Below are 25,412 nucleotides of genomic sequence, written 5' to 3'. Positions count from 1 at the left end.
ACCTCCCAATCTTCCCTATTGGTGCTTTGAAGTGATGGGTAGCCTCATTGACCAACAAGAAGATGGAAGAGGCTTGGAAGATGAGAAGTGCAAGGCCAAGCTCAACCTTTACAGGAACATTAAAGATTTGCTTATGAGGTTAGCTGACTTTCTTTGGATCATATTTATTAGTATTTTATTAGTATTTAAATATCACTATGGCAAGTAACGTGAGGTTCCAGGAAGTTACCAGTCTTTCTTAAAGCGTTTGTTAACCCCGAAAAAATTTATCCTGCACCTTTAAAGCATGCTATACTTTACTATATAATATATATGTGTAATTTAGCCCCTTGTAACACCTACAAAACCTAACTGATCCTGTCAGTTTCTATCCTCCCCTCTGTAAATTGGTCAGTTTATACATGCCTTCCTCATACGCAGCCCTCCTCTCTGTCTCCTCTGTGCTTCTCTGTCCTCCTCCCTCCCCTCCCTGCCTGTTAGCTACAGTCAGCAAGTTTGCAATTGTATCTACATACCTTACAGTAAGTGAGAGCAGTTCAGTTTCTTTGAACTTTTAGATATAAAGATTGCATAGAATTCTTTTTCATTTTTAGATTTTTTTATATCATTTTGGACAGCATTTTGAGTGTTTAAAACTCTCAAGCTGTCTGTGTACCCTCTGGATATAATTACACTATTTGTATTTGTCACCAGCACAGATATTGATGGGAAAACCAAAAGTTAGTTCTCACCAGGCAAGAGGAAAACTCTTCCAATGGGGACACCTGTACTGGGGGCAATAGTCCATGAGGAGATTTCTCCTAACTTTCAAGAGATTTCCTTGTTGTTCTTGTTGTGTCACTGGGACAAGAATCAAAGAAAAATCTCTTTAACAGGATAGAGAAAGCAATTTAAAAATTGACAGTAGTTTTACCTATTTACTACTTTATCCAAAACTATGTTTTAAATAAAGTCTTAAAGGTTTTGATTTGGCTAGTGATACTCTTTAGTATTAATACATTATAATTATCATGATAACATTAAAAAAATATATAATGATAAACTCAATTCTTCAGCATTCAATGGACATACAACAACTACTAAAAAAAAAACACGTAACTCACTCACTAAAGTAGATGTTTCACTAGAGCTCTCCTACCAACTTAATTGAAGTTCCGTCATTGAAAACAATTATAGTCAGTCAGCATTGCTTTTATAACAGAGAAATTTATGGTGCGTGAAAACTGTCAACACAAAATATTCGGCTGCTATAACAGACATGCAACAATGTCACTCGATAACATGGCGATGAGCCGATAAGTACCGTAGTACTAGTCTGCTAAGAACAATGAGTAACATGAGATGTAAAAGCAAAGGAGGAAAATGGAAACAAGGTTTATTAACTAAAGTAAACAAGTTCATTGTACAATGTGATCTTCCTATTTAGGTGATATCCTTTTATCATCAACGGCACATATAAATGTGCATACAATTCAGTCTTAAGTTAAGTTGCTAAAGAACAATTCCAACCAAACCAATATTTGTATCTGAAATAGCTACATAAATGAAAGAAGGAAAGCGTATAATATTAGTGTTAGCATACAGAATAGGGATAACACTTCCACATCCAAAATATCAATAAAGACAGAAAATAAAACGATTAAACAGACTTTTGATTTACATACCACACCATACAATTCTTAAAGCGGGAGTCCACCGGGACTCCGCGTTTTTTTTTTTTTTTTTAAAGCCAGCAGCTACAAATACTGCAGCTGCTGACTTTTAAAATAGTGACACTTACCTGTCCAGCGCGCCCGCGATGTCGGCACCCGAAGCCGATCTCTATGTCACCTGTCGGGTCCTGCCGCCGCCATCTTGGGTATGGGAATCAGGAAATGGAGCCTTTCGGCTTCATTTCCCGGTTCCCTACTGCGCATGCGCGAATCGCGCTGCGCAATAAGGACGCTCCCCGCTGCCTCTGGGATCTGTGTGTTTCCCAGCAGGCAGCGGGGCACTTGCGGGAAGGGGCGGGCACTTGCGGAAAGGGACGTAAGTTACGCCCCTTTCCGCAGAGAGCTATCCCGGAAGTGGGTGCAGTTACCTGGATTATCCAGGTAACTGCACCCCCTCCCCCCTGAAAGGTGCCGATTGTGGCACCGGAGGGGGGGAGGGTTCCGATGAGCGGAAGGTCCACTTTAGGGTGGACCTCCGCTTTAAGATCATCAGATTTTTTTAAACATGTACAAAAAATAAATATGCATACATTATAAAAACATATAACGCCATGGGTCAGCGATTTCAGTTGTACCCTCTAGAGGTCCCTGTTTTTACCACCTGTTCTTAGCAAATAGCATCAATTTGAGAATAAGACTGGCCAAACATGAGTACAATTTCTTTGGAGATTCTTGCTTTAATTTCGTAAGATTTTCTTTTTTTTTTTAACTTAATTTTATTTGATTTTTTTCCTAGAGAATAACATAACAGTAAGTGATGATATGTAATACACAACAATACTGAAAGATTTTCTAATCATTGATGGGGCCATTGTTCATTTATGGAAAGTCCATTCATTTCAAAATTAAAATTTTAAAGCAAACAACATTTTGAAGTACTTTCTAATAACATTTGTTAAATCAAGAATGAACATTCCTTGAGAAATCTACCAATGTATGGCCAGCTTATGCAGTTGTATCAGATATATAATAGGTGGACAATTAAAAATTTTTACAGTTAAAAGTATTGCTTCTTTGGGAGGATAATAAAAGAGTCTAAAAAATAGAATTATACATTAATGCACAGAATTATATGTTAAAATATACATACAGAACCTATATACAGCCTTGTATATACATCACCAATATACAGTAATATTAAATATACATTTTTTATTACTCTGATCATGTGTTATCATGTTTGTACTAATTCATTCATCATGTTTATGCTTTTTATATGTGCTTTGTTCTATATATCAAATTAATAAATACTCTTTATGCTTTTAGATTTATGTCATCAATTAAATATTATGCACTTACAACTCACCTCCACTATCCAATCGCTTCATTTAAAGTCCCAAATTACCCCTTAGTTTGTATTAAATATACAGGGGTTTGATTTACTAAAGGCAAATAGGCTGTGCACTTTGCAAGTGCAGTTGCATCATTTACTAAGCTCTGGAGCAGCTTTGTTGAGTGGAACCGCACATGCAAATGGCAGTCTGTTTTCCTTTTGTAAATCAACCCCATTGTCTTAAGTATATATACATAGAGGTGCGATTAACCATCATGCCAGTTCTCAAGCAATAATGGACCTCCCCCTTGACAAGCACAGAGGCAGAATCAGGTAAGTCGGACAATATGGGGAATCCCAAATGTGGATGTTTCTGTAAATAGTATGTATAAAAGGAAGAAGTCAAATCAAAAGAATATGCCCAGTGCACGCACAACTACAGGATGCCAAACACTGGAGAGGGCATAATCACCACCCAGCTCTCCGATGACCACAGTGGTGAAAGCTTAGTTTATTTTCTTCTCAGGTCTGCACTGTCATTGGGAAATATAACTAGGGGAAGAGAGAAGGATAACTAAGGAATTCATGTTAAATGTAAACCTAGCTTTTAAAACAATATTTTAGTATAATAAAGACAGTAAAACAAATCCAGAAGAAGGTTTGTCAAATTAAAAAATTTTGGAGTTAATTTTTTTTGTTTTGTTTCATTACATTAGATTGAAATGCAAAGGATGGATGTCCCAAATCACACAGGCTAGCAGCTGGAAACAGCTACAGGGCACACAGGCCAGCAGGTCATCAGGGTTAGTTCATTTAGCAGCAACACTGACAATGACTATGAGAATGAGGCAGGATATCCTGGTTCAATTGCAGAGTCTACTTCCATCCGTGACCTCTAGCTTCCACTGTTATAGACACCTACCATTACCAGTGCTCTGAAAATGAGAACGTACACAAGCAGGGCTTTACTAGTTGATAGCCGTTATAAACAGGTACAAAAAAGTTATGCTGCACACTAGTAGAGTTTCGGATGAGAATATTCGTTTCATTGTACATTCAATGACTAGGCAAATGTTGTTAGAAAATTTCACTTGCTTTTAACATTCAATTTTAAAATTAGTATAATTCCCGAACAAAAAACACAAACACTGTCCAAAAATACTTTCTTTCAAGAGAACATTTTCCTTCCTGCTCCTTTAAATTTTCTCATCACCGCGGTAAAAAGCGAATGTTGATTTGACCCTACTTAATGATTAGAAAATCAAACGAATGTTTTTAAAACCCAAATTTATTAAACAGAAGAACATGAGGTAACTCTTTGAAAAAAAAAATCTTGTTTCACGTTCTTGTGTACCAAAACAATTTTGGAAGGAATGTGATTGTGACAGTCTCTCTGAAAGCTAGTTGGTGAATATGCCATCTGGGAAGAAAAAATATTTTCAGATGATTCTCAACTATCCTGTTTAGTCAGTGCAAAGGTAAGAACAGCTTCATGTCTGAAAGCCCCTATACACTCTTATAGGAGATCCATGGTCACAGCATACACTTTCATTTTATAAAATCAGCATTGTAATAACAATACAATCAATAGTCATTTTTGACAATCCAATATAAGCTTACTTGCAAAACCTTTTATGCTGCCCATCTGCTGGAAATCAATTTCCACAAAGTTTTGGATTCGCTTTATGCTTTGCCACTTCTCTTCTGTTGTTTACCTTCAACTTCTAATGGCGCGTACACACGACTGGACTTTACGGCACACTTGGTCCGGCGGGCCGGCATTCGTCGGACAAATAGATCGTGTGTGGGCTCCAGCTGACTTTTTTTCCCCAAAAGTCCAACATACTTAGAAAAAAAACATGTTTCAAATCTATCCGTCGGACTCAAGTCCAACGGACTAAAAATCTGGAAAACCGTTTATCTGTTTGCTTATCCGACGGACCAAATATGGTGCAAGAGCAGCTATTGGCTACTGGCTATTGAACTTCCTTGTTTAGTCCCGTTTACGTCATTACGTTCAAAATGAACGGACTTTTGAACGGACTTAGTCTGGTTGTGTGTGGCCAAGTCCATTTAGTTCAGAAAGTCCATCGGACCTCCGCCAAAGACCGTTGGACCTAGTCCGTTGAAAAGTCCGGTCGTGTGTATGCAGCATTAGTGTAGAGCACCCCCATGTCAACGTCTTTATGGATCTTGCTTTGTGCACTGGTGCAATCATTTGGTGGAGGGAGGATTATGGTGTGGGGTTGTTTTTCAGGGGTTGTGCTTGGCCCCTTAGTTCCAGTGAAGGGAAGTCTTAAGGCATCAGCATACTAAGACTTTTTGGAAAATGTCATGCTCTCAACTTTGTGGGAACAGTTTGGGGATGGCCCCTTCCTGTTCCAACATGACTGAGAATGAGTGCACAAAGCAAGGTTCATAAAGACATGGATGAGCGAATTTGGGGTGCAGGAACTTGATGGGCCTGCACAGAGTCCTGAACTCAACCTGATAGAACCTCTATCGGGCCTGCTATCTGGCTACTGGGATATGGGATGTGCATATCCCAATAAGCAAAGTGAGGTTGTGCAGGTTGTTCGCTTAGGCAAATGACGTGGAAGGGGGGGGCGGGGCTGCACGCTTTTCTTTAAAAAAAAACAGCCCTAATCAGATAGTAGAGGGGGTAGATACGATGTAAGTTCTTCTTAAGTGTGAAGATCCTCTTTAAGGCAGAAAGGTCATCTAAGGCCAGTCTCAAGAAAATTCCAGGCCAACAAGCAGGCTGTTGTTTCATTGTTTTTATGGTATGTAAGTATAAATCACTAGAGAATAATCATTACAATGACATAGTGTTCATATATACTTATTTTATTAAAATTACTTTCAAAATTTAGGTAAAGAGGGACAAGGTAAAAAACTAAAAATTATGAAGATATACAATTGAAATCCAGAGCTCTGCATAGTTCTTTATAGTTGTTCTGCAAAACCAATTGCTTATTTTATGATATAGTCCTGGCGCTGCCTCCATCATTCTTCTACAGCATGCAGTGTTACAAAGCACCTAGAAGCCAAACAATAAAGCAAGTCCCTATTGTTCTACATTAACCTGAACATCTGTCTACCCAGTGCTAGTTCACTGACAAGCAAGCCAAACCAATCTCATGTTATTGAAATTATTTCAATATATCAGCAAAATACATAACATATTAATCCCAAGCATGTAGCTTCCTATGACATCTGTCCATAGTCCCTGCCCATGCAATACTGATATTGGCTTCTCCCATGATTGGGAGCTTGTTAGCAATTCTGTCATTTAGTTGTAAGTGTTACAGAAGCTGTGGCAGCACAAGGGATAAGCTGCACTTTTCTCTTCTTTGAAGCTGGCCTGAGATGTGATTATCCCAGATGATAGAAATAAGATGTAGTTGAAGAAAGGTTCTCTACTAGCAAACTCCCATTTGATTTGCATCTCCCTTTGCATAAAATGAATCCATACTGTAGTTTATTACACAGTGTGTTATAAAAAGTCAAAACCCAATTTATAAAAGAAAGCCGATATAAGCCGATATATTTTCAGACAAACAGCCTCCACGCTTTCCATGGAAACAGAGTCACTGGTGGAGCTGTAGCCAATTGTTAATTGTTAGATTCCAAAGTACCCAAAAATTCCGTCAGGAGCTGCTAAGAGTTCCTTGAAAGACTAGCAATTTCTACTCTAAAATCAATAACCACTAATACCAGTGATCTTTTTGGCCCTCTGTATTCAAGGAATTCTTCCCATTGAGCACCAACATAAACATTATTTTTGCCAATGACCACCATTGTAAAGCTGGCCATACACGGAGTGAGTTTTAACTGGTTCCTGGTAAAGCAGCTGATGTTCACTCGGTGGGTACTAATGTTCATCCCACGACTGAAAAAGCGAAGGAGCCAGGTGAAAAATTTTCATCTGAATTGTGCCTACATCTATCAAATACAGACACTGTTCAGGTATTTTGACAGTTGCAGCTGCTGGATGTCAAAATACAGTTCAGATTCATAATAAGTTACTAATCCCAATGTGAATTGATTAAATTAGCCAATAGCCGCATTGGGAGATTTGTCCATCTACACTGTGAAGCGTGGAAGAATCTGATGAATGTTTTCTTTTTAGCCTATATGTGTATGGCCAGCTTAATGGGGGACTTCTCCCAATGATTACCAATGCAAGGTGGTCTTTTTCCCACTGACCACCAATCTAAATAAGCTCTTCTCTATGACCACCAAAGTAAGGGAGCTCTTAACTGACCGCCAAGGTGAAGGAATGCTACAGTTTTCTCTATGTACATTTATCTGTTAATGCCAAAATGCCTTGAGCTGTAGATATTGTACTTATTATCAAAATTTACTTCAAAGGTTCGTCAATGTTAAAAAGGTTGAAAATAAATGCCTGAGACAAACTTAAGCATTGCCCAATGGTACACACATTTACATAAGTAAAGCCCCATACACACTATCAGATTTTCTGGCGACTTTTTCCTTCAGATTTACCAAAACCATGTAGTACAAGGGCCTGCCTGATTGCATACAAATTGAAACTCCTAAGGTTTGACCTCATATTATATGGTTTTGGTAAATCTGAAGGAAAAAGTCAGCAGAAAATCTGATAGTGTGTATGGGGCTTTACATTCTACCTGCATAGTGCATTGGGTCACGCAATCCTAAGACAAAAGTTGGAGAAACCCTAACATTTGCCATGGATAAACTCAGTCTTAAAGGCCTACTACAAATGCCCAATATACATCTATCAACTGCTTTGCATTTTTTGCATTTGAACTGTTTTGAATGTCCAAGGATTTGTATTTCTGACCACCCAGTCCTGAGATTTACACTTAACTTTGCCAAGCAGAAAAGCCAGGCTAGTGAGCTACCACAGTTAAGCAACACAACTAAAGCTGGGTACACAGTGATTTTATTTATTTAATTCAACTAGCTGGATGATGAAAAAAACTCACAGATTCCTGCATCCACGCACCAGGAAGTTGGATGCAGTGATCTCACCTGCTGCATTATTGTATTCTGACAGTGGGGACTTCTCCACCTGTCAGAATACACTGATCAGCACTGCAGCCATTGGCTGATCGATTGCTGGTTTTCCAGCAATACTGTTCGAAAGGACTGTTTTAACAATCGGCTTCTGTTGAACAGTGAGGGCTACACACAGATTGAAATGCAGCTGAACCAGCCAATTCTCAGACCCTGTGTACCCAACTTACAGTGATTGTAAAGTCTCGTTGTTTTATTTTATTTTTTTAAATAGCAAAGATGTTATACTTACCTGCCCTGTGAATGGTTTTTCACAGATCAGCCCATATCCTCCTCTTCTCGGGTCCCTCTTTGGCTCTCCTAGCCCCTACATCCTGTCGGGTGCCCCCACAGCAAGCAGCTTGCTATGGGGGCACCTGAGCCAATTCACAGCTCCTTGTGTCCATTCAGACATGGAGCCCAGTTCGCCCCCCCTCCTGATTGCCTAACTGACTTTGATTGATAGTAGCAGAAGCCAATGGCACTGTTGCTGTGTCTCAGTCAATCAGGAGGAGAGAGGCAGCTGAGGCACTAGCGGACATCGCTGGACAGGGAGGGGACTCAGGTAACTATTAGGAGGGCTGAGAAGACACACAGAAGGCTTTTTATCTTAATGCATATAATGCATTAAGATAAAAAAACTTCTGATTTTACAACCACTGTAAGTCACTTTACCTGCCCCAGCCTTTAAGTAGACAGTGAAGGAACAGTAAAAGACTGATGATGTATTTTTTCTGTTTTTTCTTCCTGTCAGCATGCTCCTTGTAACCATGTGTGCATGCACCATTATGAATGGGCTACCAACACATCACAACAGAAACATGCATGACACTTTTTTCAAAATGCAGTGCACCAAAATTCATTGTATACAGTATATGTTGTGGTGTGCTGTGATGTGTTGTGCTCTACTGCACAATGCATCAGTGCCATTCCCATTAAATGGCACCACATTGCAAAGCACATACAACAGGTGCATTGCCATGCATATATGAATCAGCCCACAAGTGTGAATGGGTCCATATAAATCCACACCACCCTTAACTATGCACATGCAACAAGCCACAGTTAAATACCAACCTCCTTTATCACCACCTAGTAAAAATCACAAATTTATATTATGTACTTGAGAAAAATATATGTGTATGTTATGCCACATATGCTGACACACATTAATGCTAAACGATGGGAAAAGGGAATACTGTTAAACTGTATAGCTTTGATTCATTCACATCTTTATAAAACCACAGTATGATATATCCAGTATGAGCTGTATTAAAAAGGTACTTGGTGTAATAAACGCATAACAAGCTCCTTCAGCCTGGAAGCAATTGCAGTCATATAACCCACTGTGGCTTCTTTTATAGATCACTTTTTATTTTTCTCTCTGTAACAGCAAACACGTGAACGACCACGTACAGTCCAGAGCAGCTTTTCTTTGGTAAGGAAGTGGTTAAATTGCACTAGGTCAGGTCTGCATTTCAGTGCTTTGATTTGATATTTGTGCACTCAATTACAGAAAAAAATTGTAAGTATTCCCAGCCATGTGGTGATCTGTGTGCAAATAGTTAGGAAAAAGTATACTACATGTATGGACTACTCCTTACAGTGTTTGATCTTGGTGGTAGATGAGTGCTTGCAGTGACACTGGGAGACACTATCACGGCACTCAAATGCAGAAAGCATATACTTTTATTATTCCAAATCACATACTTCATGTGTAGGCCAAGCAGGGTCCTCAAGGTGACATAGTTACCTGGGTAACATTGAGTACTGCTCACTTAGAATATTCCAGGTCCTCCCAATGTAGTTCTGAAGTTGCTAGTCACACAAGCACAGTCCCATGCACACCGACAATTCAGGCTCAGTCTAGGGGATGTGTTTTTAGTATTTATTGCTGAAGAATTTTAACATTAGAAGGGTGTAGGGTCACAAGATACTCCAAAACGATCAGTAGCAACCATAGGAGGAGAAACTTCCCTCTAATCTTCAAATAGCACCATTTCTGGAGGTAGCAGGCAATGGTCAGTAGATCTGGAAACCCTTTAGCAGCAATCCATATAGCAACCTTTGCACTTAATTCCCTTCTGGTATGAATAGTCTCCAGCAAGTTCTTTTCTCACAATGTCCTGGGAACTTTTGCCACCCAGCATCCTCAGGTAGACTTCCCTTAGTGAGGGAAATAAAAAGCACCTTCTTCAGACCCAGGGCTTCATTGTAGTGCCCTCAAGGAAATGTAATGCTCAGGCAATCATCTCCTATTCCCTCAGCCAAGCAGCTGCTGAGGCCTAGACTGAAGGTTCTTGTTTTTAGTGGAGCTGCCTCCAGGGACAGCAGCCCCAAGAGAACCTTGAACCTTCCCTTCAGGGAAAGAACAATCTGCTCAGGCCTCCTGCACATTTATCCTCCCCCAGCAGCCTTCTGGATGCCTCCTTTCAGGAATTGACTGGGGCATGAAAATATTCAACTGATCGTTTGAATTTGACTTTCCTATGCTGAGGAAAATTCTTTCAGAGGCAGGTTTGAGTAATCAAACTCAGCTCAGGAAACCTTAAACAGACCAACAAAATCAATGACTGCTCCATTAACTACAATAGAGCTAAAAACTAAATTTACCTAGCAGACTAACCAGAGGAGGGCGCTACATCTGTAAACATGTATGTATGAATGACATATGCAAACTCTTTTTGCAGGCTTCATTCACACAAGAGTCACTACTAAAACACAAAACAATATTTGGCTGTCAAAGTGATAATTAGATCCTGCAAGTACATCAGGCAGAGTGGATGGAGGAGTGGGGTCCTGTTTTACTGTGCAGCATGCCTAGGCTAGATATTCTGCATAGCAACTAAAGAATGAGACATCAGCTATAAATCTAGACTGTCTGGTTCAAAACCCAAACTGAGGAATTTAGATCCACATGACAGCTAGGGGATTGTAATATGCAAGAGAAAAAAAAATACCCAATACTTTTGGGTATGTGGGAGCATGTGATTCACCCTCCTTGTTTTCATGTGAAAGCCTTGCTGCTTGGAGATTAGTTCAATGCTGTCACAGAGGAGGGGAGAGGAAGGGAGGGATCCGTGGCAGCTGGACAGAGCAACAGGGGAGCAAATTAAAGATTTGCTTTAAACATTTAAAATGTCATACTCCTTAGTGAAGAATGAGGATGCATGATTAATTTAAGGGCATCTGATCTAGACCCTTTTAATGTTAAGGTTACTGGGAACATTAGAATAAAATTCATACTTGTGAATAATGCCAACACTGATAACATGCAAGATCCCCAGTAGGGATTCAGCAGTGGGAGGCAGCCCAATTGCAAGCCGCTCGCATGTAATCATTCATGGAGTGATCACCTGTGAATAATCAACCTTGGACACAAAATAGGAGTTGGTCCCATTTGCAAGTGTGTATGGGGCCTAATCAGTTGCTTGCCAGGTCAGGTTTTTTTTCAGCATGACATAAAACGGTCTAAACCATTTGTCTGTAAAGACCTGTATCCAGTGCCTGTCAATGACAAGTGTATCCAGAGCCAAAATATATTTTTTTTAAGTTTTGAATATAGCATTGAGGTGGTTGGAACCCTTTTTATTGCTGTCTGTGGCCCTTTTACAGATATTCACTCTCTTTATTTGTTCTAGTGACCATTGTCACTGAGGCAGTAAGTGAGGGAAAATACATTTTGAGCTATCATCAAAACCGAAATAGAGGGGGAATCCTGCATGAAAACATGCCCTCTGTCTCACTTTGAAGAAATTTCCTATCAGTTTTCGATGTGTTGACAGGACAGAAAGTGAAGAGAAATTTCCTCAATGGTAGAGGGAAGGGTTAAAAAGTTTTAGCTATTCCCTACTACAGCCTTTTTCAACCAGAGTGCCTTCAGGTTTCTTCAGGGGTGCCTTGGCAAAATGCCTAATAGTTGTCCAAAAATTTGATACAAGCCAGCGAATGGAGGAAGCCTGCCTCTTACTTACAAACAGCCACAGGTTTTCATTGTGCACCATAACAACCTTTCAGTTGCCAGTGTCCTAATAACCAATGATTAGTTTAGAGCAGGTGTAGATCCTGCTGGACTGACTCGATCAGTCAATGTTGTAGATTGGTAGGGTGTGGGCAGAAGAAAATAATTGATTTCCAGATGTCCGTACCCAGTTTAAGAAAAAGGTTGTGGTGACGTGAGACCTGTTTGGGCTTGGGTTGCTACCTGTGCAGCCTTAAGGTCAACTCTGCATATAATGTGAAAGAAAAGAAAGTAAAGGAGCACCCGGTATCCAATAAAGGTAAGTATATTTGTATTTTAATTGAAGTTTTAGCAGTAAAAAGAGGCCATTTAGCTTAGGGGAGCAGAATAATGGCATAATCCTTTCAGAGGGTGCCTTTGGCACATGAATTAGACTGTTAGATGTCCACAACGCTGGCTGTATGCCTCTGAACATACAGCCAGCATCGTGGACATCTAACAGTCCAATTCCTGTGCCAAAGGCACCCTTCAATAGGATTATTCCATAACCTCTTCCACTAGCAGCCCTAATGAAGGGGAAGTCCTTAGTCCCCAAAACGTGTTGTCCTCTTTTTACTGCTGAAACTTCAAATAAAATACAAATATACTTACCTTTATTGGATAGCGGCGCTCCTTTACTTTCTTTTATTTCACTAATAACCAACAATGACATTGGTTGATGAGGAGGACATCCGGTGCCTTTACAGCATCCTTATTTGCCCCTCCCCTGCCCCTCTTCGTCAGCCCTGGGGTAACATTAGCTGAATGAGGGTCAGAAACTGAGATAAAAGAGAAAATCTGGAATACTAGTCAGTACCAGTGTGCAAAGGTGTATTTGCTTTGGAAAAAAATATCACCTCTAATGTTGGGCATTCTACATGTGTGGATGTTGCTGTCTCATGTAAAAGTATTAATTCGATTTTTTACATTTAAAATGGGCTGCCTCGAAACTGTGCATAATTTTTAAGGGTGCCTTGAGTGATCAAAGGTTGAAAAACACTGCCCCACTCTATCCAAAATTTTAAAAGTAAATCTTTACAAATGTAAAAGACTCTAAGGCTGCAAACCCATTAATTGTTGTGCACAAGGCTATACATACAGTATCTCACTAAAGTGAGTACACCCCTCACATTTTTGTAAATATTTTATTATATCTTTTCATGTGACAACACTGACTAAATTACACTTTGCTACAATCTAAAGTAGTGAGTGTACAGCTTGTAACTGTGTAAATTTGCCGTCCCCTCAAAAATAACTCAACACACAGCCATTAATGTCTAAATCGCTGGCAACAAAAGTGAGTACACCCCAAATTGGTCCCAATTAACCATTTTTCCTCCCCAGTGTCATGTTACTCATTAGTGTTACAATGTCTCAGGTGTGAATGGGGAGCAGGTGTGTTAAAATTGGTGTTATCGCCAATACTGGTCACTGAAAGTTCAACATGGCACCTCATGACTAAGAAATCTCTTAGGATCTGAAAAAAAGAATTGGTGCTCTACATGAAGATGGTCTAGGCTATGAGAAGATTGTCAAGACACTGAAACTGAGCTGCAGCATGGTGGCCAAGACAATACAGCAGTTTAACAGAAACTACTTAGAACAGCCTCACTATGGTCGACAAAAAAAGTTAAGTGCACATGCTCAACATCATATCCAGAGGTTATCTTTGGTAAATAGACGTATGAGTGCTGCCAGCATTTTTGCAGAGGTTGAAGGGGAGGGGGGGGGGTCAGCCTGTCAGTGCTCAGACCATACGCTGCACACTGCATCAAATTGGTCTGCATGGTTGTCATCCCTGAAGGAAGCCTCTTCTAAAGATGATGCACAAGAAAGCCCGCAAACAGTTTACTGAAGACAAGCAGACTAAGGACATGGATTACTGGAACCATGTCCTGTGGTCTGATGAGACTAAGATAAACTAATTTGGTTCAGATGGTGTCAAGCGTGAGCGGTGGAAACCAGGTGAGGAGTACAAAGACAAATGTGTCTTACCTACAGTCAAGCATGGTGATAGGAATGTCATGGTCTGGGGCTGCATTAGTGCTGCTGGCACTGGGGAGCTACAGTTCATTGAGGGAACCATGAATGCCATTATGTATTGTGACATATTGAAGCAGAGCATGATCCCCTCCCTTCAGAAACTGGGCCGTGGGGCAGTATTCCAACATAATAACAACCCCAAGATGACCACTGCCTTGCTAAAGAAGCTGAGGGTAAAGGTGATGAACTGACCAAGCATGTTTCCAGACCTAAACCCTATTGAGCATCTGTGTGGCATCCTCAAATGGAAGGTGGAGGAGCACAAGGTCTCTAACATCCACCAGCTCCATGATGTTGTCATGGAGGAGTGGAAGAGGACTCCAGTGGCAACCTGTGAAGCTCTGGTGAACTCCATGCCCAAGACGGTTAAGGCAGTGCTGGAAAATAATAGTGGCCACACAAAATATTGGCACTTTGGTGCCATGTTGAACCTTCAGTGACCAGTATGAGAAAGTGATACATAATAAAACCAAATTTAACACACCTGCTCCCCATTCACACCTGAGACCTTGTAACACTAACGAGTCACATGACACTGGGGAGAGAAAATGGCTAATTGGGCCCAATGTGGACATTTTCTCTTAGGGGTGTTGCCAGCGGTTTAGACATTAATGGCTGTGTGTTGAGTTATTTTGAGGGGATGGCAAATTTACACTGTTATACAAGCTGTACACTCACTACTTTACATTGTAGCAAAGTGTAATTTCTTCAGTGTTATCACATGAAAAGATATAATAAAATATTTATAAAAATGTGAGGGGCTTACTCACTTTTGTGAGATACTATATATACATTTATATATTTCCTGCAGGATAACCTAAAGTCTACACCCTATGCAAATAAAGGACATTTTCAAAAAGTGATGAGGTTCTACAAGGAGCACAGCTATCTCCAGGTTGCAAAAAAAAGAAAAAATTGGAAACAAAATAACCCATTATTGCATTTCAGTCATAATTTGTACAACTATGATATGTTTCATATTCAGCGATGGTTACATATATAAGTTATATATTAACAACCTCCAGCTTGGTTACTGGCGAAACAGCTTATAGCTACAATTCACGTAATTTGAATCACATTTGTTGGCAGTGTATCTGAAATGCATATTTTAACTCTAGTCATTAAACTACTGTGTATTATATACAGGATCTAATAAATACAGTGCTTTATAGCTTTACTCCTCAAAGATGACCCCACACTGTCTGTGTGCCCATCGCAGCTATAAAATATAAACCTGTTTAATGAATGCTAGGGCTAAAAATTGAAGAGAAATTAGTACAGAACATCAAATTAATACAGTGAGGTTTCACAGTTTTTAAAACACTAAAAATGGTCTGGTCTGTTAGAAGAAGTGTCTTTGAGCGTACATATTGTTGTGTTTAATTAGAGGGGTTATTATTTTTTAATTCAAATACTAACTGTTAAAAATGCGATCTCCAATGTCACATTTGCAGCTGCCATCTTGAATTATTCATTGTATTGCCAGTCTGCATTCAATGGATAACAGTAAAGAGTGCCTCCTGTCACTATATAAGACCCTTATAACCCCCTAATAAGTGATGCACTCTAATCAGACAATCTCTACCCCAAAACGCTTTCCTGACAATGTCAGACGTGGATTCATATGGATGACAGGCTCTATGTGTGGGCAGGCTGTTGACCCAATAGGGGAAAATAGAGGATTCTGAATAAGGAGATAACACACCAGGTTATGGTGAGTTGAGCCAAAAGAAACCAAAAAGCCCTCTTCTGAACCAATATGAAGTATATTAGAGTCTACTTAACCCCTTCCCGCCGAGCGTACGCAGATCTGCGTACTCGGCTTCCGGGGGGTATACCGGGATGATGCCCGCACCTGCAGGCATCATCCCGGTGCCGTTTTGTTCAGCGGGCGATTGGCTTTCCAGCCATAACAACCGATGCGGCTAAAAGCCGCTCGGCTGTTATGCCGGAGGAGCGGGAGGGGACGTCCCCCCCTCCCGCCGCCTCTCGCCGCTGTTACCGGTGCTCCCGCTCGATCGGGAGCACCGATCAGTGGTCCGACGCCTATGGCTGCTGCGGAGAAACTGGAACGAAGCCGTAATCGGCTTCGTTCCAGTCTCCTCATCGTAAACACGGAAGCGACGTCATGACGTCACTTCCCGTTTACTCGGCTGCCAATGGCGCCGGTTTTAAAAAAATATCCGGTATTCAGAATCGCCGTTTTCAGCGATCTGAATACATTGAAGTGTAAAGGAGGGGTGGGGGGTCTTTTAGACCCCCGATCCCTCCATAAAGAGTACCTGTCACCACCTATTACTGTCACAAGGGATGTTTACATTCCTTGTGACAGCAATAAAAGTGATCAAATTTTATTTTATTTTTTTAAAACAATTTAGTCGTTTTAAAATAAATATAATAAATAAAAAAATAAAAAAATAAATTTCAAAGCGCCCGCCGTCCCCGCGAGCTCGCGAAGCAAAGAAAACGCATACGGAAGTCGCGCCCGCGTATGTAAACGGTGTTCAAATCACACATGTAAGGTATCGCCGCGATCGTCAGAGCGAGAGCAATAATTCTAGTAGTAGACCTCCTCTGTAACGCTAACCTGGTAACCGTAAATTTTTTTTAAAGCGTCGCCTATTGAGATTTTTAGGTACCGTACTTTGTCGTCAATCTACAAGTGCGCGCAATTGTAAAGTGTGACATGTTTGGTATCTATTTACTCGGCGTAACATTATCTTTCACATTACGCAAAAAAATTGGGCTAATTTTACTGTTTTGTTTTTTTTTTATTCATGAAAGTGTCCCTTTTCCCAAAAAGTTGCGTTTAAAACACCACTGCGCAAATACCGTGTGACATAAAATATTGCAACAATCGCCGTTTTATTCTCTAGAGCCTCTGCTAAAAAAATATATATAATGTTTGGGGGTTCCAATTAATTTTCTAGCAAAAAATATGGATTTTAACTTGTAAACACCAAATTCCAAAAATAGGCTTAGTCATGAAAGGGTTAAAACAGAAAGTCTTTAGACTACAGGGTCATACTTCCCAAAAACAAGAGGATAATGTATCATCATAAGATAGTGGGCATAACTACATATTTCTTTCTGCTCTTTGGCAAACTGTAAATCCATAACTGCTGATTTATAGTATAGATACAAGCTAATATTATGGACGCATCCAGCACTAAAATGGAGGTTTAAGCTACTCCAAGGCAATTCTTCCTGTTTCTAAACCCTGCTCCTGACAGCAACTTTAAAGTGTACCTAAACCTATAAACAAAATCTACTATATTGCAACTAACCAGTCTTCAATTGTTGTGTCAGCATTAGTTTTCTTTTTTCAAGATTTGAATAATTAAATTTAGACGTTTATAGAGATTTTGGGTGGGAAAGAACCTGCCCACATGGAGCAGAATTATATTTCCAATATATTAAATACATGTAACATATATAATTTTTTTCTAAATATATTTGAAATATATTTCTCTTCCATGTGGGTCCAAACCCTGATCACGGGGACTTGGTCCTGAAGGGGTTAAGCTACCTGCAAGGGAATTCTGAAAAGCAGCAGGATGGAAGCAACACCTTTTTGTGAGGGGGTGTGAACTGGTTTGCAGCTGTGTGCAAGTGTGGACTCTCTAGAGACTGAGGCACTATTTTGCTGAGCTCCTGTGGCCTTTGCAATTCCCCTGAAGCAGACGGGAACCCCAACCCCCTGTGTAGGACTGGTATATTGGCGGTAAGCCATTCTCTTGTTATTGTTTGTTGTTTGTACCAGGATGGTGGATTGTTTACACTACTTATGCTGAAGAAAAGCATATGCTGAAGAAAAAAAAATGTTCACATTTATGGCAGCACAGTCTATATACACATTTATAGTGATTAAAGAATGCCTATCAAACTCCAGATTGGTTGCTGCAAGGCTAGAATAATGGAAGATACTTAGTCTCTGTCACATGTGTGAAAGTGTTCTGTTTCTTTTAATTACATGATAAAGGTGAATTTTATTTACTTCGTTGCATTAAATTGTGCAAATACATCCTTCTTATACAGCAACCTAATATTTTATGCAGGGTATGTAAATATAAGTGAACACCCACTGCACTTGCCTATGCCAAGTATTTGGAAGTCATAGACAGTATAACCATACAGGTTATGGTAAGAAGGGACTAACGCAATAAAAAAATCCCTGACTAATTAAAGTGTAGCACAGTAAAGCCTTCTTAAAACAAACAGGGGATTTATTTGTCTCATTCTATAACATATCCCAAAAATAATGGGATTATTTCTCATCACCATCATTCTTCCCTACAAAGTCATAGACACGAAGCTTAGACCTCGGGGAAAGGTCAAATGACCTTTGCTTTTAAGTTGCTGCTTTTGTTTAAAAAAATATTTCTTACTAACCCTCAAAAATAAAATAGGTGAATTAGTATTTAGTTACATTAGAAATACTATTCATTATTATATGAGCAACAAAATCGGAAATGATGTAAGGCTCACTACCAATGTCACATAAGTACTTTCTCAATATAAGACCCGTTTAGGTTGAAGTTAGTCAATTGGGAACTGCAGACAAATCACAAAATTCTTTCACTTTTATGTAGCTAAGTTTTTTCCTGGTACTGTTTTTTATCTTGCAAGCACCATTTAGAATTAAACATCATGTTCCATAGTTTTGGGCCTGTAGTAAAAAATGAAGCCTGTTCAAATCAAAATATCCACCCCCTATAGTGACTGTGCAGTTCCACACAACAGTGAACACAGTATTGCCCTGTACACACGAGTGGATTTTCCGTCTGAAAAAACTTGGATTTTTTTTTTTTTTTTACAGAATTCCACTCAAGCTTGGCTTGCATACACACGGTCACACAAAAGTTCTCTGAACCTTTGACCGCCAAGAACGCGGTGACGTACAACACTACGACAAGCCAAGAAAATGAAATTCAATGTTTCCGAGCATTCGTAGGAATTTTGGACGTCGGAATTTGTACAGACGATCGGAATTTCCGATCGAAAAATAGAGAACCGTCTCTCAATCTTTTGCTAGCTGGAATTCTGCCAGCAAAAGTCCGGTAGAGCATACACACAATTTCGGAATTTCTGACCAAAAGCTCACATCCGATTTTGCTGGCAGAATTTCTGATCGTGGGTATGGGGCTTAAGGCCCCTTTCAAACAAGGGGACTGTTTGTCATCCATTTTTACATCCGTTTTTTACATCCGCCAGCTAAAGTACTTAGCCACTTGAGTCCCGGAGCCATTTTTTCATGCAAAAACAGACCATTTGTCCATTTTTCGTGCTATCTATTTTTTTAACAGAAGAAAAATAGGGCTTTGATCCATTACAAAAAACACATTTTTATGGAAGTGGATGTAAATGGATGATCATCTGTTTACATCCGTTTTTCCATAGAGGTGCATTGATGTCTGTTTTTCAATGGACATGTGTGAAAGGGGCTTTAACCCTCCTTCACTAGCAATAAGAAATGTACCTTTTTTTCTATTCAGGACCTACTTTAGCTATCAGTCATTAATGATACCCAAAGGAAATGCCTGCAAAGGTGGGGAGACCATACAAACTTCATGTTAATTGTGTTTCTGGTGGGACTTGAACACAGAACACCATCGCTGCAAAGTATCAGCGGTAAACTACAATTCAGCTGCATTTTCAATTCAGCTGCTATAATCTGAAAAAAGACTTCTGCTTTCTTATGAGTGCTTGTGGGCTTTGTAACACATGAGAATAAATGTTACTAGCTACATGGGTCTCAGGGTCCTTTGTAATGGGTTCTATTGCTTGCTGTGATAAGGCACAGGGGATCCCCTGAAATATTTAGTAGATCAGTGTAGAAAACAAATATGAGCCTTAAAAATGACTATGGGGGCACATCATTAAAATCTGGGCATGCAAATTTGGAGTAGCGCAACAAAATGCCAAAAGAGACAATTTTAATGACCAAAAGTATTTAAAAAGTGTGATTTTGTTTTTACATTATCATTTTTTTTAAATCTTATATATTAATGTGTTATGAAATGTTCACAAATTAGACTATTAAGCCTTATATGGTAACTATAACTAAACAAAATAAGTGAAAGTATAGGCGTGGATCAGCAAGAACTTAAAAATAACCCCCACCCCCCCCCCCCCCAATAAAACCTACACCATGCTAATGCTTGCTGATTTTATAGGGTTTTTAAATGCACGCTTCCTATAGAGCCTTCATTTTATCTATCTTCTCATTTCTATTTTTATGTTTCAGAGCAAATTACAAAAAAAACTGAAAGTGCAGCTCAGCATAACTGTAAATGATCCCATTGAAATCGCCATGCATTTTTTAATCTGGCTGTAAAGCAGTTTCACTTTTTACCGCCTCGCCATGGAGAGGATTAAGAATCCCGTATCTTCATTCATTCAGCTTACTGGAAAATAATGCGTTTAAACCAAGAGTTGTAAACTAATGAAATAGAAATGTGCAGATGTGAATTACTTATTGATTACATTTATCTTAATTATTTGGAACCAAGATGGCTTGCATTTCTCTGCACTAAATTGTCTGAGCATCCTATTTACAAGGACATAACATTGGAAAAAAAATTCATTTAGTTTTATTATATGAGGAGAACATTTTCTTCAATATTGTCATTACTGTGAAAAATGTATGCCCTTAAAGAACGCCTCTACATCACAATTTACTAAACTGATAGCATTAAAAGAAGTCACCTAAAGCTGCTTGGATATACTTATAGATAGCTTCATTGCCTTGTTTACAAGAATTGTCAAGCAGCTCAACCACCTATTTTTACCACCCCCTGACCACGAGCTGCAGGTTTGCATGGCCAGCGGCCATGTTAGTACACACTTCCATTACAACAGGTCATGTCTGGCAGGCAGTGCCACCACTAAATGCAACCTGTTCCCGCAAACAGGCCATGCTGCAACATTGTGAAATGCACACAATTGCACCACAGTGCTTTGGACATTCAATGGTTGACACGGGTGGCGAGGAGGCAACATAATGTATATAAGTCAAGTGTCAAATGCCTTCAAATAGCAACCCACTGTAGATCATTATTTAGAGAGACAGTAAACGCTATCACACGTCTAAATTAGGTCTATGCCCTTGTATACATGGTCGGACATTCTGACAACAAAATCCGTCTGATTTTGTCCGAAACTGGTGTTGCATACACACGGTCGGACAAAGTTGTCGGAAAATCCGATCGTACGTAACATGATGATGTTATTTCGTTACGACGGGACTACATTCAGGCTAGTAGCCAATAGCTGGTCTAGGAATTTGATCTGAGCATGCGTGGCACTTTGTCTGATCGGAATTCTCTACACACAATCGAACAAAGTCCGATCGGATCATGTTGTCGGAAAGTTTTATAACCCAGCTCTCAAACTTTTTCCGTCGGTATATCCGGAACAGTCCGATGGAGCCCACACACAGCCGGATTATCCGACAACACGGTCCGATCTGACATTTTCCGTCGGAATGTCAGACCATGTGTACAAGGGCTATGAGTGCCCTAAGAACCACAAAACCTGAGGTGCTCATTTACTCAAATTTCGGCTTCAACTCAAAAATAATTCTAGCAAATTACACCCACTTGTTTCAGTACACTATTGATCAGTGAGGCCATTCCATTTTTGTTTAGAAACCAATAACCATGTGTGGGGGTCTGACAGAGTGGATGTCAAGTTTTGGAGGACAGAGTGTCTGTGATTGATGACTCCTGGGGCACTCGTGAAGATGTCTACAGTTCTCTAGTGTCTACTTTTAAATCGTGATATCAGTTTAAGTAGATTGGAGGATAAAAGCATACCGTTAAATGTCCAAAATAAAGTTGATTGGTTTTCAGCAAGGTGAGCCAAGGTGAGCCAATGCATGGATCGGGGGGGGGGGGGGGGTGGAAAAACAAACAGTTAGGGTCTGGACCAGGCTGAGAGGTCAGTAAAACAAATAATAACTGAGGGCTCTTGTGATGCCTTTTGGGCACATATCTGACATACCACCCATCACAAATTACAACATGCCAAGCAGTCCAGCTTTACCATTACTATTTTTAGCTTTTCCATTATACGTGATATCAGTTTAGTAATTTATGTGTTTTGACATATGTAATTAAAAGTAAACTTGTTGTTTGCAACAGTTTATCTGCTGGCTCCCCAGCTGCAAATACTTACTGAACCTTGTTTTTTCTTCCTGTTTAGCCCCATGGAGTGAAAAAAGTAAACCATGTGTAACCTTCAAGCGTACACTGATGAAAACTTTTTTCCTGCCCCTATGTGACAGCACTGGGAGCCAGGGGACTAATGCTGTCATGTACTGTATGTTGCATGCTGAGAAATCTCTCTTTGTTCCTGGTGACTGAAAAGGGAAAGCTAAAGGAAGGTGAATACTTGCTGTTAAGGTGGGCAGCAGTTTAAAGCGGTAGTCCGCCGTTTTTTTTTTAAAAGCCAGCAGCTACAAATACTGCAGCTGCTGACTTTTAAAATAATGACACTTACCCGCCCAGCGCGCCTGCGATGTCGGCACCCGAAGCCGATCTCTCGATCGTCTCTCGGGTGCTGCCGCCGCCATCTTGGGTATGGGAATCAGTAAGTGGAGCCTTGCGGCTTCATTTCCCGGTTCCCTACTGCGCATGCACGATTCGCGCTGCGCAATAAGGATGGTCCCCGCTGTCTCTGGGATCCGTGTGTTTCCCAGGAGACAGCGGGGGACCTTCGGAAAGGGGCGTAGCTTCTGCGGAATCTACGCCGGAAGTGGGTGCAGATACCTGTACTGTACAGGTACCTGCACCCCCTCCCCCCTGAAAGGTGCCAATTGTGGCACCGGAGGGGGGGAGGGTTCCAATGAGCGGAAGTTCCACTTTAGGGTGGAGCTCCGCTTTAAGTGAAGCTGTTGCTATGTCAGGCAAACTTACATAGTTACATAGTAGGTGAGGTGGTCATTCAGGTACTCCCCGCTGAGACCACCTCCTGTGGAAGGGAATTCCACATCCTTGCCGCTCTTACAGTAAAGAACCCTCTACGAAGTTTAAGGTTAAACCTCTTTTCTTCTAATTTTAATAAGTGGTCACGAGTCTTGTTAAACTCCCTTCCGCAAAAAAGTTGTATCCCTATTGTGGGGTCACCAGTACAGTATTTGTAAATTGAAATCATATCCCCTCTCAAGTTTACCTTCTACAGAGAGAATAAGTTCAGTGCTCGCAACATTTCCTCATGACTAATATCCTCCAGATCCTTTATTAGCTTTGTTGCCCTTCTTCTTTGTTGCCCTTCTCTGTACTCGCTCCATTTCCAGTACATCCTTCCTGAGGACTGGTGCCCAGAACTGGACAGCATACTCTAGGTGCGGCTGAACCAGAGTCTTGTAGAGCGGGAGAATTATTGTTTTATCTCTGGAATTAAATCCCTTTTAATGCATGCCATTATTCTGTTTTCTTTGTTAGCATTGCATGCCATTGCTGAGCTTACTAGGACCCCCGAGTTAATTTCCATCCTAGATTCCCCCAGAGGTTCTCTCCCCAATGTAGAGATTGCATTCATATTTTTGCCACCCAAATGCATTATTTAAAATTTTTCTACATTGATCCTCATTTGCCATGTAGTTGTCCAGCCCATTAATTTGTCCAGATCTTTTTGCAAGGTTTCCACATCCTGCGGAGAAGTTATTGCCCTGCCTATCTTAGAATCGTCCACAAATGCAGAGATTGAACTGTTTACTCGATCCTCCAGGTCATTTATGAACAGATTAAACAGGATCGGTCCCAGCACAGAACACTGGGTGACCCCACTACCCACTCCTGAGTAGTCCACTTTATGCCCCATTCTCTGTAGGCAATCCCTAGTTCCGAATCTTAACATTTTTCAAACTGGAGGCCCTTTGGTGACATTCCTACTAAAGGCAAACACCAGGAAAACACATAATTCAGTCATAACTGTATATACTTCTGGATTTGGATATATCGTTTAGAAAAAAAATAATGTTCCATACATTTTGGGCCTTGTACAGTAAAACCTGTGTGTTTTAGATCATTTGATAAGCAATTCTATCCACTAAAATCCATTCACGTTCAACTGCATGGACTGATGTTGAACTGGCCAATTTTATACAGCTGTATCTGTTGCAGTATCCTAATTCTTCTAGTAAATCCTCAGCCTGTGCTCTCTGTTTCTAGTCAATTTAGGCCTAGCCTTGCTCCATAAAATGACCCTGTTGCTGTCCAATTTTACACTACTGTATAATCTTTGGTCATTTAATTCCTGTAGTAAAACTCCTGCATGTACTTTCTAGCACATCTAATCTACTAGCAGTCTAGCACTGAATAAAACACTACTGCTACTGGCCATTTTTTCACTGCTGTATTTGCTGCAGTATCTGAATTCTTATAGTAAAAATCCAGCCTGTGATCTTTGTCTCCTGTACATTTGGGCTTAGCCTTGCTATTCAAAATTATCCTGCTGCTAACCATATTTACACTGCTGTAGTATCTGAAAGTGGTATTAAACCCAAAAACAAATATTTATTGTATTTCAGCTTACCAATTCTTAGATGTGATGTCTGTATTTTCTTTCTTCCGTTTACATCTAGTGATCCAGCCAGTAAGTCTGCTGTTATTCCCAAGCTCAAGCTCTCCAGTAAAATGTATCAGTTTACATGGATGAGATTAAATGTTTTATTTTATTTTGTTTTTATTTTTCAAAGTGTGGGCTGTAGGTTGGATTCAATTTGTTAGTATAATTAAATTTAAATACATCTAACAGTACCCTCCCTTCTATAGACTGACAATGGTGCTGGCTGTTGTGCCTCTTGTGCTCATTCCTTCAGAGATGTGTCCCCCTAATACAGGAGATGTGTTACTGGCCAGAACATGCGAATAAGCAAAAAAATTGTTCGAACGAGCGAACACCGTTAAAGTGGGACACGAACATGAATAATCAAAAGTGCTAATTTTAAAAGCTTATATGCATGGTATTGTCATAAAAAGTGTTTGGGACCTGGGTCCCGCCCCAGGGGACATGTATCAATGCAAAGAAAGTTTTAAAAACTGACGTTTTTTTCCGGACCAATGAATTTAATAATGCTTAAAGTGAATCAATAAAAGTGTAATATTCCTTTAAATTTTTCGGACCTGGGGGGTGTCTATAGTATGCCTGTAAAGGGGTGCATGTTTCCCGTGTTTAGAACAGTCTGACAGAAAAATGAAATTTCTAAAGGAAAAAAAGTAATTTAACTACTCGCGGCTACCATGAATTGTCGGTCCGCAATACACATAAAAGTTCATTGATAAAAACGGCATGGGGATTTCCCCACAGGGAAACCCCGAACCAAAATTAAAAAAAA

Source organism: Lithobates pipiens, unplaced genomic scaffold, assembly GCF_037356315.1.
Source record: "Lithobates pipiens isolate NorthernLeopardFrog02 unplaced genomic scaffold, aLitPip1_a1.2 Scaffold_22, whole genome shotgun sequence".
Lineage (NCBI taxonomy): Eukaryota > Metazoa > Chordata > Amphibia > Anura > Ranidae > Lithobates > Lithobates pipiens.
The sequence above is the reverse complement of the archived record's forward strand: the minus strand, read 5'-3'. Positions refer to the sequence as shown.